The following is a 16,794-nucleotide window of genomic DNA, read 5'->3' as shown; positions in this document are numbered from 1 at the left end:
GTTCTTTAGTCAACTTCTGTACTGCATCATCTCTCATCATCAAATCATATCTTAGTTGGTTAACCTGATCCATTATAACCACCTTTTCTTTTTTTAACCCTTTTTTTTCAATCTCAAACTCTCGTTGAGCGATCTCAAAAGTCGATAATATCGGTACTGAAATAGGAGCCGATAACTTTTTTGAAACATCAGCTGGTAGAGGCCTAATTTCGTTAACCTTTTTCATCATCCACGTAAGGTAACCTTCAGCAACATTATCTATGAATCTAGCTGGGCTCATTTGGTTGACCTGTTTTCATGCTTTAATGATTTCATGAACCCTTTTCACATAACCGGATGTTTCATAATTAAACTCGAGTGAACCGAGCTTATGAGTCATAGGGATGAACTGCCGTTAATCATATTGTCTTTGAACCATAAGGGGTGTGTAACTCACTCCCCCTCATATTCCTAACAGAGGTACCCATGACTCGTCTCCACAACTATATAAGATAGCCATCGAAAGCATCCATGGTGCCCTCCATGTTACATCTTCGCTAGTGAGCTTAAAAAAAAATGCCAACCATTAACTTTTTGTCCAATCTTTTCTCCATTCTTTAGTCATAAACTCCTTGATAAGACTGAAATGTACGGAGAATGGTCGAAATTATGTCTTATCTTTTCCCCAAAAATGGCTTCTGAGCCAGATAAAAAGCAACTGAGCACACCCTATAAATTGTCCTTCACCCTTTCTTCGACAAAAATTAAGTGATCTAATAGTTTCTACCAAAATATTTGATGAAGGGTTTATACCTTTATCTAATTGCTCAAAGAAATCAACCACTGATGCTTCTATATATCCTAAAACCTTAGGAAATATTATCAATCCATAGATGGCCAAAGCAAACACATCCAACCCCTGATCGATATCAATATACTTTCTTATGTACTCGAGTAAAAAAGTTGATGGAATGGTCTCAACCCTATTTTTTTTCTTTCTTGTGCTTGTCTATCTCTTCAACCTTCACTTGCATGATCTTGGCTAATTTTTTTCTATATCAGGTGGTCTTATGCTCTTTCCAATAGATCTTGTCTTGATTGGTAAACTCTATCCAGAGTAAAGAAGAATATTCTTCGATCGTGGGAGCCAAGTCTTCTTGGTTGAATACAAAGCATCAATAAGATGGATCTCAGAACTGTATTACGGCTCTCATTAGCTGTCCATCAACCTTCACAGACATAAGCAGTGCCACATCCCCGTATTTCTTGGAAAAAGATTTTTTTTTCTTTCTTCTCCACTGTTTCCAAATGGCTTCCAATTTTGATATATTATTCTGACTGAGATCCATATGCACTGACTGTGGTAGCACCAATATATGACCATCTACTAAGCAATCTTTTTCTTTCCCTTGAGTACCTTCTGAATAGCTTTTGACCTCTAAGTAGCTTTTACACACAGACGACATCCTTTAGGTTTTTTTAAAAGTTTTTTTTTGTTGAAGATTGGTCCAAAACAATACCCTCTAAAAATATGGTACCTATATGATGCATGCAACAAAATTGAAGACAATAAAACAAATCAAGAATGTAAATAAAACAAATAAATAAAATCGAGTAAATGAATGAACAAGCATATCAGAATATACGTAGTGTCTTAATTTAGATAATTTTCTCGTAAAAAAGACAGTATGACTCTATCCTAAAGTTGGACTTTAGGGTTCACTATATGTCGGGTTAAGATTTACATGTCTAAAGGTTCCCAGACTATTCCTCACATCATCGTCCATTATAGACAAGTAAAGCTCCCTGATCCTCACCCATTATAGGCTACTAACGAAACGGGTTCAATTTGAGTGGAAGTGTTTCGTTAGCAAATGCGAAGGTTATCACCTTACGAGAGCGTAACTACTTCACTTCCTCTTAAAAGGATTGAGCCCGGGTATAGAGCTCATGTATGCGAATGAATATGCAAAGTGTGTGCAAGGTAATGTATTAATCAAAATAACATGAATAAATCAAAAACAAAATCAAAATGAAGTAATAACTAGCACATAATTTATTTCATTTATTAACATGATTGTTTTTAGAAAAATAAAATAAAAAAATTAAATTAAATATCAAATAAAATCAATTAAATCCAACTGTTGTAAATATCGCATAATTAAAATTTTGGCTTGACTCTCAAATAACTCCCCAGTGGAGTCGTCAAGCTGTCGTAACGGTTTTAAGATCGCCAGACGTAAAAATGAAATGTTTTAAAATTGAAAAAAAAATAAAAAGAGCGAGTCACCACCAATCTTTGTTAGGGTATGATTAACCACCCAAAAGTTTATCTTTTTAATAAAACTATAAAAACGAGTTTAAAGTCTTATCAAAAAGATAAATTTCGATCTATAAAAAATCAGGTTGGGTCCGGGAATCGGTTACGCATAGGGAAGGATTAGCACCCCCACAACGTCCATAAATTGGTACCATTTAATTATGTGCTATTTTCGACATTGGATAAAAATGGTTTTAATTTGAAATTTAACATTAATTCTCTTCATTTAAAAATATTTTTGCTAAAATTTTTATTTAGGAATATTGAGAAAATCTTTAAGTTAAAGAATTATCCTGAAATTCTCCAACATCTAGGCAAAATTTGAAATAACTCTTTTTGCTTAAGATTTAACACAACAATCCTTAAAATGAAATAACGCTCTTTATAAAAAATTGTTGGTGACTTTCCAACATCTAGGCAGAGTACCAAAAATTATTTTTTGGAATGTTATTTTTATTTTATTTTGTAATATCACAAAAAGATTTTTTTTTTAGTATTATTTTTTTTATTATAAGATATTTTATCACTAAGTAGTAAATAAAAAAAAATTAAAGACAGAATAGTACAAGTAAATACTGATAATAACATGCTAACGTATATCATGCTAATGAATATCATGTAAAATGAGATGCAATTTAAGAGTTGGATTCTTAAATATAATGAGACCACCCCGACTCTCCAACATCTAGGCAGAACTTAGGTGCGACTGTTTATATTTAAGATGCCAATTTACCATTATCCTTTTTTATTTATTAATCTTATCATTAATGTGATTTAAGAAATCGTGTGAAAAGACTTCACGAAGTAAAATTTCCTAAATACCCCATCATCTAGGCCGTATTCGAGAACAAATTGCTTCAAATAGAATTTTCATACATGTCTTTAGGATTTTTTAGGACTTTGGATTTCGAGGATTTCGGACTTTTGGGGGTTTTAGATTTTAGGGATTTTGAATTTTATGGGGTTTGGATTTAAGGGATTTTGGATTTTTAGGGGTTTTAGAAACCTATGATTTTGAAAATTAAGAATTAGTGTTTAAGGTTTCATTTTTAAGAAAATACGAACATCTCTAAAAATCTCCAACATCTAGACGAATTTTCGAAGTAATTTCGATTTTAGTGATTTTTAAAAATTAATTTAAAAATTTCTTATATTTATTTTTTTTATGAAAATTTATTAATAATAATTCTCTAACATCTAGGCAAAATTATTTTTAAAAAAAAATATATTTTTATTCCCTCCAACATCTAGGCAGGGAAAATAATAAAAATTATTTTTTGAGCATTTTAATATATTTTAATTATTATTTGTTTTCAATTTTATTATTATTAAAACAATTAAACATTTATTCTAATAAATTTATCATGCATAAATATAAAAATATACTTAAAATAATAACAATAATAATATAAAAAATTTAAAAAAAAATTTTTCCCTGAACCGGATCGGTCAACGGTCCAGTCAGCGCTGATCCGGGCGATCTGACCGGTTCGACGGTTGGATCTACGATTCAGGCGATTCGACGGTTCGACGGTCGGATCGGTGGTTCGGTCCGATTTGATTGAACCGGCAGAGCTATTGGAAAAACGGGTCAACGGGTCGTTGCGCGGATCTCGAGTCGAGTCATAGGCGCATGCGGATCCTCCCTGGTTGAAACGGCATCGTTTTGGTCCTATGCCCAAAACAACGTCGTTTTGCTTTTAATGTTTTCTATAAATAACTTGAAATTTTTTTTTTGTTCATTTGGTTCTATTTTCAGAAAAAAAATGAAAGAGAGAGAGGGCTCTGGGGGAGGGGCCCGACAAGTCGTCGTTCGGTCGTTGGACCACCGCGCCAACCACCTCCTGGGTCACTGCCGGCGGTCGTCGTCGGTGATCGAAAATTTCAAAAAATGATTAAGAAGTTGCTTTCGACGCGATCTTTCCAAATCCGAAGTCGATTTTACCAAAAATAGCCTCGATCGACGTAAATCGGGGTTTGAAGCTTTCGATTTCTTTTTCTTCTTTTTTTTTTTGGCGAAACTGATGATTTCTTTGTTTTTGCAGGGAGCTTGGCACTGAAGTTCCTCCCTACGGAGAGGACTGTGTTTGTTTTTTCGTTTCTGTTTTTCTTCTTGTTTTTTTTTTTTTTGGTTGGTGTGGTTTCTGTTTAGGTATTTTTGGTGTTTGAGAGTGTTTTGAGGGAGGTTTCGGAGAGGTTGAAGGGGATTTTTTGAGAGAGATTGAAGGGGATTCCGAGAGAGCTTCCTCTTTTTTGTTAGAGAGCCTAGAGGCCCTTTTTTTTAGGAAGATGGCTGGGTATTTTAAAAGGTTTCGATTTAGGGGGATCTAGGTGGCTGTAGAGTACCTGGTTGGTGGCTGTAAGGTGGCTGGTCGGGGGATTGGTTGGGTTGGTCGGGGAGTTGGTCGGGTGGCTGACAGGGAGTTGGTCGGGCCAATTCGACATCGTACCAACCCCTTGACTTCTGTTTTATTTTCATTTTATTTTTTTTTGTTTGTTTTGTTTTTTTTTTTTGTTTTTTGTTTGTTTTGTTAAATATTATTATTATTATTATAAAAATAAAACAGTAGACCCGGACAAAATCGATGTCTACAAAAGTGAACAACAAAAAACTTGCTTTCAGGTCTTTCGATGAAGAATAGAGGAAAAAAGAAGAAGGCCAAAGGCCAGTGTGATGATGATCGTCGAAAGTTACGGTTTGGGCTTCTTCTATAACTTGGTGTTTTTGGTTGCGTTGTTCATCTAGATAGAGAGAAGGCATAACATTAAACTTGAAGAGAGAGAAACAAAAAACAAAAAAAAAATGAAAGAAGGTGAAAATTTTGATCTGTTATAAAAATGATAAATGCTACCGTTTTGATGAATCAAGGCTACTGAAAATTGGCTCTACTGTGAAGAAAGGGGGATCCGCATGAAAGCCATACCCGACCTGGTTGACCCAAAGTTCATTTGATAAATTTTTATTTTATGACTATTTTTTTCATTTATATTCTAAGTTTTTTATTTTATTTTTATTTTCAATTTTTTTACTCATTGTATTATTTTATTGAATAATTTGTAACTCACTAAATATTTAAAAATATATATAATATAATTCTAAAAAAGAAAATAATATTTTAATAAAAAAATAAAAAATTATATTTTCAAATAAACAAAAATAATTTTTATCCTTTAAACTATTAAAAAATTACTTTGAAGTAAGCCCTACCAAACTATTGAAAGGCCTTTTTTTTCTTGGATAAAATTAATAAATTTGACGACGGAGCTTATTGAGAATGGGACACTAGTCTACATGAATAATCCTAAAGTGAGAGAATTATCATAAATTGCTACCAAACTATTAGGATAATTTTATGGTTAATTTTCAATATTAAAAAATTTGGTAAATTATAAAGTGATCAAGGCTTAGATAATTTGAAATCAAACTGGTACCAACTTTTGGATGGGCGTTGTGGGGTTGCTACAACTTTCTCCATGCGTAATCGACTCCCAAACCTAATATCTATTTTTACAGATCTGGATATGTTTCAGGTGGCTAATCATACCTAAACAAAAAAGATTAGTGGTAACTTATTTTCATCTATGTTTAGTGGTAGGTCCACAGATCTATACATTATGAAAAGTGCCTTAGTAAGAGGATCAGCTAAGTTGTTAGTAAATTTAACATATATTATGATAATTATGCCTTTTTTTATCAATTCCATTTTTTTTATCAATTCTCTGATATAATCATGTCCTAGACTAATATGTCTAGATTTTTTATTGTAAATTTCACTATTAGCTCTAAATATAGTAGCTTCACTATCACAGTACAAGGAAATTGTTGTCATTGGTTATGGCCACAACTTTATATCCATTAACAAATTTTTTAGCCATTTTGCTTCCTTGCCTGTTACAGCTAAAGTTATAAATTCATATTCTATAATTAAATTTGAAATGAAAGTTTGTTTCTTGGATGCCCATCTAATTACACCACCTCCAAGAGTAACCATCCAACCTGAAGTGGATTTATTATCATTTATATTAATGATACAACTTGCATTCAAATATCCTTCCAAAACAATCGGATACCCCGAATAAAATAAGCTAAAATCTTTAGTTCTTTTAAGATAACCAAGAACTTTTTCTATGGTTTTTCAATTACTTATACTAGGCTTGTATATCTTGATAACTTGCAAATAGCAAAAGCTATATCTGGTGTATATCTTGATAACTTGCAAATAGCAAAAGCTATATCTGGCCTAGTAAAATGCATGGCATATATTATACTTCCAATAGCATTAGCATATTCAAGTTATGCAATTACATGATCTTGATTTTCTATTAACTTTATACTTGTATCATATAGAGTATTGGCTTCTTTTATATTAAGATACTTAAACTTATTAAGCAGTTTTTCAATATAAGGACTTCAATTAAGTATGAAACCCTCGTAATGTTTCTTAAGTTTAATTCCCAAAATGGTATTAACTTATTTTAAAATTTTCATTTTGAAATTAGAAATTAGATACCTTTTGGTTTCATTTATGCCAATCATATTATTATTAATAATTAGCATATCATCCATATAGAAACATTATAACTCCATATTTTTTAGTAAATTTTAAGTAAATGCACTTATCCGCTCATTATGTTTAAAAATATTGGCTAATATGGTTGAATCAAACTTTTCATGTCATTGTTTAGGAGCTTACTTTAGCCCATAAAGTGACTTAATTAATTTACAAACTTTATTTTCATTACCTAGAAGAATAAAATCTTTTAGTTGTTCCATGTATACTTCTTCATTTAAGTCACCGTTTAAAAAGTCATCTTAATATCTATTTGATGCACATGTAATTTATAAATGAAAACCAAAGTTATGAGAACTTTAATGGATGTTATTCTAACTACTAGAGCATATGTATGAAAATAATCTACGCCTTCCTTATGTTTAAAACCTTTTGCAACTAATCTCACTTTGAAGGTTTATACAGAACCATTTGTATTGTATTTTTTTCTAAACACCCATTTACATCCTATAGGTTTAGAATCGGAGGTAAATCTACTGAGACCATGTATTATTGGACATAATTGAGTCCATTTCATCATTAATAGCCTTTTTTGAAAAAGTAACATCTCTTGAAGTTATAACTTCATTAAAGGTTTTAGGGTTTTCTTTTATATTTAGTAGAATTAGTGTTTTATTAAACACTTTTAATTTTATTTCCTTCTACTAAGAAGATAATAGAATTTGGAGAAACAAAATCAAAATGCAAAAAATTCTCTTATTTAGTTCTTTAGCTCCTTCTAAGTTCAATAAAATCATTACTTTCTTTTCTTTTATTTTTAATTGGAAAAGTAATTTCAATTTGTTTCTCCACATCAATTTCAGTATCACATATAACTTACTTTCAAAAAATTCTACATGAATAAATTGAACAATAACATTAATATTTAAATCAAGAAGTCTACTTGCTTTTGAATTCTTTGCATAACCAATAAAAATGCTTTTAATATCTCGAGGTCCTAATTTTGATTTATAAGGATTAGGTATTTTATAAAAAGCAATGCACCCCTACACTTTAAAATAATCAAAATTTGGTTTTTTGCCATGATTTCAAAATTCATATAATGTCTTTAAGAATTTCTTTGAAAAAAGTCTATTATGTATATGGTATGCTATTAGAAGTGTTTTCCCCCCAAGATTTAGAGGTAATTTAACATTTAACAATATACTATTTATCATATCAACTAAGGTTCTATTTTCTCTTTCAACTAAACCATTTTGTTGAGGTACATAGAGGGTTATTTTTTTATAATAATTCCATTTCTTTCACAAAAAAAGATAAAACAAATCTGAAAAATATTCACCACCTTTATCAATTCAAAAATTTTTTATTTTCTTCTCTTTTTGATTTTCAACAACTGATTTTATATTCTTTGAATTTATCAAAAGCTTTATCTTTTGTTCTCATTTGATACACAAAAGTATAATGAGAACTATCATCTATAAATGTTATAAGATATCTTTTTTCTCCCCTTGTTAATAAATCATTTAACTCATAAATATTAGAATGTACAAGTTCTAACAATTCTATATTTCTTTCAACATTAGGAAAATGTTTCTTAGTCATTTTTGCTTTTACACAGATTTCACATTTAATGTCATAATTTTTTGGTATGTTATATAACCATGTTTAGACATGATTTATATTTTGATAATTTAAATGCCATAAAGAAAAAAAATGCTCAACAATATAAGCAGAAAATATTATTTATTTCATTAATAATTAATTTAAACATACTATCATTGGAATATCTTTTTCCAATGAATACATCATTTTTAAACACTATAACTTTATCAGACTCCAGTATAGTCTTAAAGCTTTTCTTAAATAATAGATTTGAAGATATAAGGTTATTTCTAATCTTAGAAACATGAAAAACATTAAATAATGTTAGTTTCTATCTTTAGGTGAATTTCAATTTAGCTGTTCTTTTTGCAAGCACTTTTTGAGAAGAACATAATCCCCCATAAAGATGTTTTATGGTCCCTTACATTTTTCATAAGTCTTGAATTGCTCTTTGTTGTTGTAAACATGAATTGTTGCACTAGAATCCAGCCACTAATAAGATGATTTATTTACAATAGCCATATGAACTTCGATGACCATTCCAATTTTCATGTCGATCACCATTGCAACAAATTCATTGATTTCTTACTCAACCAAATTAGCCTTATTTTTAGAACTAGAACCAATATTAAATTTATCAATATTAATTTCAGCATTTTTAAATCTGTAATCTTTAATAAAATGCCATTTCTTTCTATAATGGAAACACATTTTATTCTTGTTAAATTTAGATTTCTTGAATCCATTCTTTTTAATTTTAAAATTGTTTTAAGATTTTTCAAGAGACTTGTGAGTTTTTTCAAAAGTTTGTTCACCACATAGTTCTCATTGGAACCTCCAATGAAACGTGCATTTTCTGCATGATTTTCTGCTTCAATCTGTATATGAGTTTGAAATTTTTCAATAGTAAAAATATCTTTTGAATGCAAAACCTTTTTCCTGTATTTATTCCAAAAAGAAGAAAGTTTTGACAAAATAGCTCTAACTTGAAGGGAATCAGAAACTTTAATTTCTAACTTGCTTAACTTAGTAGCCAGAATTTGCAACTCATGCACTTGGTCCATGATTAATTTGTCATTAGTTATGAAAAATTCAAAGTATTTCAAGGCCATAATTTTGCCAATACCTTTCTTTGTTCATGTATTTATGTTCAAGAGTAGTGCACATTTCTTTTGGTGTTTTCATATTTCTGTGTAGGTCATATTGACAATCAGATAGTGAATTCAAAATATAACCTTAACAAACTAGTTCACCTTATTCACATTTGCTTCTTGTTGCCTTAATAGCATCAGAGTCTTCAAGAGTTGGTTTTAGAATTGGTTTCAAATTTGGATAAAGTACATAAAACATCTTCAATGTAGTTAATAGGAAAACCATTTTATCATTCCACCTAGTGTAGTTCTATCCATTGAAATGATCAAGTTTGATTACATCTTGATTCTAAAAATAAACTTTCAAGCTTGATTCCAAATCCATAGTAGTAGAGGCGACAGTAGATGTAGTATTTATAATTACTTTTAAATTGTTAAAAAATTTTAAGAAAATAAAAATAATAAAAAAAAATATAGCTTTAAGGTGTGAATAACACTATTTTAAAAACAATTATGCCTATAAGATACAATAAAACCTTACAAACTCTCTAAATTAGAAGTAGTAAAATTGGTCAGATAAACAAACAGTTACAAAATAAGCTAAATGAAAAAATCATGATATTTTGTATAGTCTTGTTTAGGGATGGCAACGGGTCAGGTCGGGTGGAGGCGGGTTTTTACTCCCCTCGAACTCAATTTGATCCGATCCGATAATTTTTTATTATTTTTATACCCGAATTTGACCCGATCCGACATTGCATAAAATCATATTCGACCCGACTCGACCTGAAATTAATAAAATATTATTTTTAATATAAATATAAAATTAAATATATAAAAATAATTATAAAATTAAATAAATAATTAAAAAAATTATTTTTATATATATCGGGTCGGGTAGGGTCGGGTTTGCCTAAAACCCAACCCTGACTTTTTCTTCATGCCACCCAACCTGATACCTGATTTTCAAAAAAAAAAAATCGATCTTAAAAGGTCGGGTCGAAAGCCATCGATTTCGAGTTTTTTTGCCTTCTCTAGTCTTGTTTAAACAAACTTGTTTAAACAATCATATTTTCTTATTTTAAATATGCTTATTCAAACCATCATGTTTTCCTATTCAAACATGTTTGTTTAGAATAAAAATAATATTTTATTAATATTTCAAAAATTAAATAAAAGATTTAAATAAAAATATATATATTCCTAAACAAGCTCAATTGCCTAAGTGCTTAATTTTTTACTTTTAAAATTATCTCATCCACTAGGAAAGCTCTTAGCAAGCCCAAATGACTTCGCTTACTCCAACACTTGGCTCAATTACTTAAATAAAATAAGTAATCTCTTTTAAACTATATATAAATGATCTTTTTATTCAACGTAAGATACACCTTATTCTAAACTACCAATAAAGGAAAAAATATCAAGAATGATGTGAAATAAAAGGATGACATAGCCTCAACCCCTTTAGCATTTTTAAGTATGATGATTTTACATTTTTTGAGGTTCATTCATCTTATAGTTGAAAAGGGATCAAGATACCATATGAAATGACCTAATAATAACTGTACAAACATAAGGGTTAAGATATATGAAACTTAATGGTAATGAGGGCTTAAGCTAAGTATGAATAACTTATTCTTTCTTCCTCATTCAAAATTTGTAACACTAATTAAAGCTTATTTTGTAAGATAAGAGAAGAAGAATAATTCATCTGTATTTTTCTTTGTTGTCAAATAAAATGAATGAAAGTAAATGGATGTTTTACAGATTAAACTAGAAAATGACCAAAACCACTAGATATAAGCAAACCTAAAAGATGTAATCACCTGTTGATGGTATTTTTAGGTGTTTTAGTTGAAAAAAGCTAGTAAGAGGTTCAAGGTGAAGTAGCTTAAACCTGCAGCTAAAAAATATGGTCAAAAGGCACTAAAGTTGGTTCTTTGAGACGCTTCCTAACATCCAAATCAATAAAGTATTTAAGGTTTAAGGATGAAAAAGGTTAAGAGTATGAAGAAAGCTTCAATGGAAGGAATGCTTAAGTTTTAAGGTCTTTTGTACATAGTTTTCCTTCTTACCTTATATAAGAGATGAATGGTGGAACTTGATTAAGACAATTGATAGTTGATGGTAAGTCTATGTAGAGCTCAAGAAAAAGTTCACATAGGTGATTGCAAACTACAGTTAATGATTTCAAGCAAGCGTGGATCACATTTAATGGTCTTAAACAAGTTTGAGGTTAAGTGTTTAGTCTTAAACACATGGGCTGAGCTATATAAAACCCAATGACAGTGGGGGCTCAAGCTAAATGTGAATAACTTGCTCTTGTTTTCTCATTTCAAATTCATAAGACTAATTAAAGTTTATTTTGTAAGATAAGAGAGGAAGAATAACTCACTTGTATTTTTCTTTGTTGTTAAATAAAATGAATGAAAGTAAATGGATGTTTTACGTATTGGACTAGAAAACGACCAAAATCACTAGATAGAAAGAAACCTAAAAAATGTAATGGCCTATTGATGGTATTTTTGGGTGTTTTAATTGGAAGGAGTTGTTAAAAGGTTTAAGGTGAAACAATCTAAACCTATAGCCAAAAAGCACAATCAAGAGGCATTAGAGTTGGTTTTCTGTGACTCACACTGATGCTCAAATCAATAAAGTATTTAAGGTTTGAAGAGGAAGAAGGTGAAATGTATGGAGGAAGCTTCAATGGAAAGAATGTTTAAGTCTTAAGGTCTTTTGTACCAAGTACTTTTTCTTACTTTATATATAAAATGAAGGGTAGTGACTTGATTGAGACAATTGACAATTTATGATAAATATATGTGGAGCTTGAAAAGAGTCTACATGGGTGACTATAATTTACATTTAATGATATTAGGTAAGTGTAGGTTGTATTTGATGATCCTAGGCAAGTTGGAGGCTAAGTGTTCAGTGCTAAAGTGATGATTTGATAGGACGTTAGTGGGGATGTTAGGTGAGCCTCCCTTGGCGAGAGATGACTTGGCAACGAGGCATACACTAGCTGAGCACGAAGAGAGTTGGCTATGTTGACTGAGTAAAACAGCATAACAATTGCTTCCAAATCTAAAGAGGGTCATAAAATGAGGTCTTCAAACCGCTATTCAAAGTCTAAGAAAATGTGTTTTGGCGGGGAGGCAACTTTAGGTTGGTGAGCTGTTTTTGATAAATTGTCCTTGTAAGGCGAGAGGGATGCTTATGGTGAGCTATGTTAATGATGTGTCCCTGCGATGTGAAAATAAGCTGTGTCATTGGTCAAGGTATAAGGAATAATAGTTGGTTCCTTAGAAAAATTTAAGGAAAGAATTGATGCTCCGTGTTGAATGTGCGTGGGTGGAACACGTCTGGTGGGGCAATGTTAAACACACTCGTGTTTCACACGAAAAGTTCTCACAACAAGCTTTGAGCGTCACGACAAAGCAGAATGCTGTTAGTAATTCTGTGCACGGATTTCCCCTTAGTGAAAATCTAATACCAAGAGAACAAAAAGAAAATGAATGGAAAACTCTCATTCATTAAGTTTCTTATATAAAAGGACTGTTCATGAATAAATTGAAACGATTCAAGCTGATGTCGTTTCAGTGATGTCGTTTAATGCTTGAAATGGTCTAAATTGGCATTGTTTCACTTATGGTGTTTGGCTCGGTACTTCATTTCTACTGAAGTTTTGCTACTTGTTATCTTTTTTGTGCTTCACAACTATTCTGCTGGTTTTCTGTAAAAGACTTTTATTTGGTAAGAAAATTTTTCTATAGTAGTTTAGTACTTTCAATGGCATTTGAAAGAGAGAAAAATGGCACCAAAGAAAAGGATTGTCATTGAGAGCTCTAATGATAACGATAAAGTTAAGGTTCTGACCATAACACTAGTGGCCAAAGTATGAGGGTAAAAACCTAAAAGGCCTTAGGTAGAGGAAATGAGGCTCAAGGGAAGGGCCGTGAGGGCCAACAAGGGCAAGGTAGTAGAGGCTACGAGTGCAACATTGTGATAAAAAAGATGAAGGCCCCTCTAGCTGAAGTGGCTGCCGTAGCTTTTACGAAGAGGAAAAAAGGAAAAAAAGTAATGGGAACAAATGGTGGTAGAAAAAAAGTCCAAAGATTTGGCTCTAAAATCATGGTCAACATACATCGTAAACACTCAATTTTATTGTCAATTCAAATATGTTTAAATTTTATACTTAATTTGTATGTTTTTATTTGATCAAGTTTAAGCATTCAATTAAATTAGATTAGTTCGAGCTTGTTTCGAATTAATTGTTTTTAATTTTATTGTTATTATTTTTAATTTTATTTTTATTTACAACTAAGCAAATCAATTGAAAAATTACAAAAAAATTAATACAAAATTAAATTAAAAAAAAAAGGGACAGAAGTGACCGTATCCACCACCAATTCTAGCCACAAAAGTCCACAGAGCTGCACCCACTACCCTGCAAAACGGCTTACAGATCACAACAACAAAAAAATACATGGATAAGGGAGGAACACCCATTTCACCAGAGGAGGACCATCTCCAAGTAAGGGACCTTCCTGATTCCAACACCCATTTCACCATTCCAGTACCCTTCACTCGCACCCTAGCACCTACTCAGCACTAAGCCCCGTATACAGATAGAGTACTTCCATAAAGCCCCAGCACAGCATCCATTTTTCCACGCCAGCACCAGACCTTCAAGATTCGATCACCTTCGTCAGCCCTCCTCTGCACCATTCTAGACAATCAATCAGTCACCACGACCAAGTCTTACACTCCCCTGACTAGCCTCGCACCAATCACCGGACACCTAAAACTCCCTTCACCCAGCCTTCACTAGACTTGGCCAAGACCCCATCCGAACACCCATCGTCCAAAAATCTCATTTTCAGCCCTTCCCTGCACCGGGACCAGCTTTACCCACAATTTCCCACGGCTAGCTCCCACATCCCACCACCAGAACCCCACGTCTATTCCTAACAGCGGCCCAAACATCCTGCCGCTCACAACCTTTGAGACTTGCCCCATCGACCTGAACGCCCAAGCATAGAAACCCCTTCACCCTCACCAAACTCCCTAAGCACTCGAGGAATACCCACGAACTCCAAGCTAACAGCCCTAGTCTCGACAGCACAGTCCCTGACCAAGACCCTCTATCCCGTCACCGCCCCTGCAAAGACATCCCATTCCCCTTCACCAGCCCTCCGCTAAGCACCAAACCCACCACCCATTGAGAGAAAGAGAGAGAGAGAGAGAGAACCCCACTGCCCAGCCACCACCCTTTGACAGAAAGACCCTCCACACACCAACCCCGGCCAAACCGTTCACACCCTTTGTCCAGCATCAACCGAACCTTCCCCGTAACAATCTGTCATTTTTTTTCTTAGAAAAATCAGAAAATCACATTCCAAAACAACAAAGAAAATAAACACATTCCCCTGGTGGGGAACCCAGCGCCATACTCAAAGTCACCCTGCGAGAAAAAAACAAAAACAAAAAATTAGTTTCAGTTTACTCAAAAAGAAATTTTTTTGGGTGGTATCGAAGGGTTTCAAGGTCGATCTAGGATTATAGGAGGTGATCTGTGAAAAACAGAAGCTGGATTTGAGAAGAAGGGAGCCAGAGGAGTCTGTGGATGTTTTACGGGAAGTTTTCGTCGAAGTTCACCTGCTGCCGACGGCTGAGGCGGCGGGACGCTGCGGTGGGCGCGACGGCTTGTAGCCAGTTTCTGGAAGCAAGGACGGCTGACGTCTTTGGCTTCTGGGACCTTTTTAAAGTTTTTTTTTTTTGGATGGGAGGCTTGAAATGACAAAAAAAAGTTTAGTATTTATAGGAAAAACCAAACCCAAAAAAACAAACAAAATTACCCCCTGACCCGCGTGAGCACCCGACCCGACCAGGTCCGTGCGCCCGATTCAATCTGACACCAGTCAACTGCCTTGAACTGATCCAACTATGAATCGGTTTGACTGAACCGGCTAAACCATTTTCAACTGCTAAATTTCTTTCAAATCGGACTGAATCGCTCACCGGCTCTGAGTGAGCAATTTTTTGGAGTATTTTTTTTATCTCTTTTGTATTTTTTTTGCTAGGTTATTTATTTATTTATGCATATTTTAATTTTAATTTTTTTAATAATATTTTGAAAAATAAGTTTTTTAAAAAAATTTTAATACAAATGTTTAAAAAAAATTTTTATATGAGAAATGAAAATGTTCGAGAATGGAACTTCAAAAAATATGAGTAGTAATTTCTGAAAATTTTCGAAGTAAAAACTATTTTAAAAATTATCCAAGTATTAGAATATTTAAAAATTTTTTTCAATACAAAGATTTTTATTTAATTTGAAAAACTTTCTTAAAAATATAAAAAATAAATATTTATAAGAGTATTTTTTCAAGAAATAAATTTATTTATAGATAATTATATTATTACATGACTTATTAATAATTTTTATAAAAGTAAACACAAAATTCTTTGAGAATAAGATCCTAAAGAAATTCGAATAGTGATTTTTTAAGAATCTTTAAATAAAAAAATTTATCTAAAATATCATCAATGTACTGAAGCATTTAGTAAAATTTTTTATAATAATTTTTCGTTTTTTAATAAATAGAATAAGAAATTATTTTTTTAGATTAAATTATATATATATCATATTTTTATTATATGTATTATAAATATTGATTTTGAAGATAAATATGAGTCATCGATGATGAGATTTTTAAGAATTCTTAGTAATAATTTTTAAAAAATCTTTAGGTAAGAAAATTCATTTTAATATTGCCAAAATATAGGAATATTTTTGGGAATTTTTCAATAAATAAGGTTCATATTTATTTTTTTCCAACCAATATAAAAAAAAAAACAATAACAATATGTTTTTTTACTACATTAAAGAAAATTAAAAAAATTAATTTTAAATACCAAAATTAAGACCTCATTTTATCAAAATTAAATGATAATACATAATTAATTGATATCGTTTTAAACGAGCATTATAGGAGTGTTAATATTTCCCACATATAATCGACCTAAACTATTTTCATAGACCAAAAAATTATCATTTTAATGAGTTTTAATTAATTTTGAAATTTTATTAAAAAGATAAGCATTAATAGGTGGTCAATCACACATAACCAAAAAATATTGGTGTCGATTTCTTCCTTATTTTTAAATTCATCTAGTGGCTCTCAAAACTATTATAACAGCTTGACAACTTCACTAGAAACGTCAATTTTTTATAGAGTCAAGCTAAAGGTTAATAATATGTTATCCTTAATTTGGATTTAATAGT

The 16,794-nt window shown here is 31.6% G+C and overlaps 1 long non-coding RNA gene across 1 annotated transcript; it reads right to left on the bottom strand.

Moving 5' to 3' along the window:
* Window positions 1–13,763: 13,763 nt before the first annotated feature.
* On the bottom strand, window positions 13,764–15,304 carry LOC149518883 (uncharacterized). The gene is made up of 2 exons (XR_016342228.1): window positions 15,165–15,304; window positions 13,764–14,970 (listed from the first exon to the last, which is right to left on the bottom strand). It is a non-coding gene; the product is annotated as an uncharacterized LOC149518883 (long non-coding RNA).
* Between the last annotated feature and the right edge of the window lie 1,490 nt (window positions 15,305–16,794).

This window comes from Durio zibethinus, chromosome 5 (genome assembly GCF_047325235.1).
Source record: "Durio zibethinus cultivar Kanyao isolate XHJ-2024 chromosome 5, ASM4732523v1, whole genome shotgun sequence".
In the NCBI taxonomy this organism is placed as follows: Eukaryota; Viridiplantae; Streptophyta; class Magnoliopsida; order Malvales; family Malvaceae; genus Durio; species Durio zibethinus.
The sequence above is the reverse complement of the archived record's forward strand: the minus strand, read 5'-3'. Positions and strand labels throughout refer to the sequence as shown.